Source organism: Vigna radiata, chromosome 1, assembly GCF_000741045.1.
Source record: "Vigna radiata var. radiata cultivar VC1973A chromosome 1, Vradiata_ver6, whole genome shotgun sequence".
Classification (NCBI taxonomy): Eukaryota; Viridiplantae; Streptophyta; class Magnoliopsida; order Fabales; family Fabaceae; genus Vigna; species Vigna radiata.
In genome coordinates this window covers 350,340-354,890 of record NC_028351.1, presented here as the reverse complement: position 1 = coordinate 354,890, position 4,551 = coordinate 350,340, and positions in this window count along the sequence as shown.

Below are 4,551 nucleotides of genomic sequence, written 5' to 3'. Positions count from 1 at the left end.
AATTTGATTCAAACAAGAAAAAGTAAAAATATTAAAAGAATAATAAATTATTCTTAAATACANAATTTGACATATATGCATATACATGCAGTATATATATGTATGTTTATCATAGTTTGTATCCAAGAAAGTGGTAAAGTTTACATTAGAAGAATGATGTCGAGAATCACAGCAGTAGGTTGTTTGTTTTTAGCAATATTTGTTGNAGTGCAATTGAAGTGTGGTGAAAGTGGTGTTCCTGTTCTTCCNACCAAAGTAACAGTTCAAATAACGAATCGCTTAAGTCAGAGATATTTGGCTGTTCATTGCAAAGATAAGAACACTGATCTTGGAGAGCATCAACTCAATGTTGGTGAAACATATAGTTTTCAATTCTTTCCTAAGTTTTTTTTTCCTTCGACATTGTACTTTTGTCATTTTACTTGGTTGGAAGAAAATCATTATTTTGACATATATGACGAAAATCGAGATGGATACTGCAGTGATAATACTTGTAGTTGGGAGATATCTGCCACTGGACCATGCCGCACAAATATACATCCTCAAAAGTGCTATGGATGGAATCCACCATCCTCTGCCGTGCAACAAAGTAATAATACTTTACTTGTATGACCTTTTAATCAAAACATTCAACAATAATCATTCACTCCATTATAGCTAATGAATAAACAAATAATATACTTTTACACATATTATTGTCTCTTTTCCATCTTTTGTCCATTTAAATCTTATGCTTCATTTTAATTGCTTTTGGTAAGTAATTGAGTAACTTAATCACACAAATTGATTTTGTAAAATTGAATTACGTTTAAAAGTTTATTTTTTAATAGGATATTAAAATAATGATTAATTGTTAGTCATAGAAAAATTTGTTATTTATTATCGAAACATTTATTAATGTTAATTATAGGTTAAGATATATTTTAGGGGTGTGTTATAAATCTTATGTCAACTTCTTAAAACAATAGGTATCAAAATTATGAATTAAATTTTATTTTAATAAAATTTGTTGTTTGTTGAATCCTTTGTTTGATTATTGAATAATAAATTAATGTTTAATCTCACACTTGATATGTATATGTTTTAAAGAGAAAAAATTTTAAAAATCTTATATCAACTAGAATTAAAATCAATTCACAACCATTAGTATATAATTGAATGTAAATTTAATTGTACAAACTGTATCAATGATATGAGAGTTATCTTTTTTTCTTATAAAGAAATCATAAACACTTGTTTTATTAGATTCAAAAGTGAACACTTGTAGTTAAACTCTTCAAACGAGTTGGTTAGTATTGTAAACCGAGTTTTTAAATTTGTTTTTGGTAAAGTCTATTATCAAGGAAGAATTGAATGTAATTCAAGTTTAGTAATATAAAAAATGTAGGTTGGTATAATTATTTTCTAAGTAATGCTTTCCTATTAAATGTTTTCTTCAACTAAGTGCTTAACATACCGTCTCCTAAGTAAATTTATCACTATTTACAAAAAAGATGTAAACACTATTTAACTTCCTTTCGTTTTTATAGTTTTTTCTTATGTTTCAAATTTAATAACGTTAGTTTATGTTGTGATCTTATATATATATATATATATATATATATATATATATATAATATAATATAATATAATATAAAAAGACGAGGGACAAGATAAAAATTAAGTCACACACTTAATCAAAATATTTAAGAATTAATTGAAAAAGGGACCTAAGGCACTATGGAGTTGTCCATTAAAGCACCCACATCACTTCGGGGTGAGCACAAGAAAATCATGCTCTGCTGTAGACCCTATGATTATAATGATCAATATGAGCTTTGGTTGGTAGGATCCTCACGCGTAGTGGCTGTTGGGTCAGTACTTGAGAGAGTACTTTAGAGAAAGCAAACTATTCATGGTACTCCCTTATTACCCCACCATGAACGTGTGACTATTGATAAAGTCTCGTGATCCACACGCTCAGGTGCCTATATCGAGTTCAAAAATTAATTCGTGGAACAGGCCATAGGAACATTTATGGCCTGACCTAAAACATTGATCATGTCACAAATTGCCACACCATATTTATATTTTTAGTATTTGTATGTTAAATTTATAAATATTGATTGATTACTCTGAAAAATTTTATTTCAATTCATTTGTCCTCAAAATGAGCCCATATATGAGCCAATGATACATGAAGATGACGACATGATAGAAGCAGAGGATGATCCCCTAACAAAGCTCATGACAAAATTACTCATATTGTCTAAAGGATTAGTAGAATTATAATCGGATTTGAGAGTATTTGGCCTCTAGTGCCATGTGCAAGTATATATCACATTAAATGATGCACTAGAGGTCATTGGGGGAGACAGATACTGAATATTTCCATCCTTCAACTATGGTGCATGTAAGATAATCAATTTTGTCTTCCATATTATTTTGATTTAGATTGTTAGTTTCTAGAATGTGTTTCGATTTGGCAAAAATCCATTATCACTAGTTATAATCAGTTATTTTCGCATTGATTTTGAGTTTTCTTTCGAGAATAACTGATTATTTGGGATGATAATTGATTATCCCTTCACGTGTGATGATTCTTGAAGTTTGATGTGTTAGGGCCAATGAGATAATTGATTATCTTAATTGATAATCGGTTATCACAGTCTAATTTGTGTAAATGTGAACTTCGCAGGAATAATCAATTATCACTTAAGATAATTTATTATCCTAGGACATTTTTGTTATAAATGGTAAATTTGATGAAGAATGGACATTGATTAAGTTTGAGGAGCTGTGGAATTGTTCAGAGAATGATATTAGTGGTTATATTTAGGGTTAGGTTTGATTTATGGTTGAGATTGGAGCATGAGTGAGTGATGTGATGTACCTGAGTGTGTGATTGATGAACATAAGAGTGGGGGATAAGTCTACTTGTTGTATCTAGTAAATCTTGAGACTCTCTATGGATTGATATTCCCTTTGGCATTGGTTGTTGAAAAGGGTGACTCTCTTTGGCATTGGTTGTTGAAAAGAGAGTGGTGTTCTCTTTGGCAAATATTTATAGAAAGGAGAATGATATTTGAGTGTTGAATCTTCTTTGATGGGGGATAGATGTTCCACTTTGTGTAATAGGGGAACATGTCCAAAGCCATAAGAGGGATGGCTTGAATGTGCCTGTAGGGGAGGCTATAGGTGGGCTATAGTGAGGCTACAAGTGGGTAAGGTAGGGTACAAGAGTGTGACTAAGTCCTGTCATCATAAGTTTATGGTTTGGTGATGCTTATGTCATGATTGGGATAATCGTGATGGTGGTATATCTATAATGATGATTATGGTATTGAAGATGCTCCACATTATGCTATATTGATAATGGTGCCATTATAATGGATATAATAAGTAGTTAGCATAGGTGTTAATGAGTTGATTGAACAATGATCTGTGTGTGAGATGTTAATGATGACATCAATGATCAAAGATTGAAGATCGAGGATCGAGGATCAGGAAGTGAGGACCGAGCAATTCGTTATGATTGAATTGTTTATGTTAGCATATTAGGTATTATATTGTTTGTACTACTATGTATGGGATGATTGTTTATGGTTGGTATAATCATTGTGTTTATATTTTAATTATGATTATTTTAATGGTAGCTTATTTTATACATGTTTGTGTTATGTATTGTGAATGTATACGTAAGCAAATGTGTTATACGTAAGCAAATGATGTTACAAATGTTACTGAGACATGATATATTTGAGAGGTGAAGTGAGAAAAACTTGGGATTTTTTTTCAAAGTTATTGTGTTTGAACTTTGAGATAATGTAAATGGGAGTTCTATATTTCCTTCTTTATTTTCACTATTTAAGAATAATGTAACTGGATAAGAATTTTGAAACTATTATATTTTGAAATAAGTATGCATGTTTAATTATTCATGTTTTTGAAAAGTATCTTTCTACACTATGATAAAAAGTAAAATTTTATTGGTTTTTGTATATTTTCTTAATAAAACTGTTATGAAATTAAGTAAAATATCATTAGTTTGTATATTTTCAATTTCAGCAAATGACAAGAAATTGTTTTGTATATTTTTGATTATTTTGTATAGTTTTAATGTATGTAAATAATTTTCTTGAGGCACACAATTAAAGAAAAAATAATTAGTACAATTAATACGCCTAGTAATTAATACTATTATTTATAACGCAATTGTCTGTAATTAATGGAGTCTATTCTTTGTAATAAAGGAAATAATAAGTTAATATAGTTTTTCATTTTCAACATTTTAAAAAATTATATTTATTTTTTTATTAAATTTAAAATAGGCCAATAGCAAAGAAGTAATAAATTAATAAAAAATAACAAATATACTATATCAAAATATTATTAAAAATATGTGTCAAAATATTGTTAATAAATTAGGTAATATGATTATTTTGTATATTTACGGAGCTCATTGGATCGCAATTTGTAATGCTGAATTAATTGTAAATATAATTAATAAAACATGTAACCTTTGTTGTAATTCATCCATATCAGAGTTAACACCAAAAAAGAAAAAAAAAA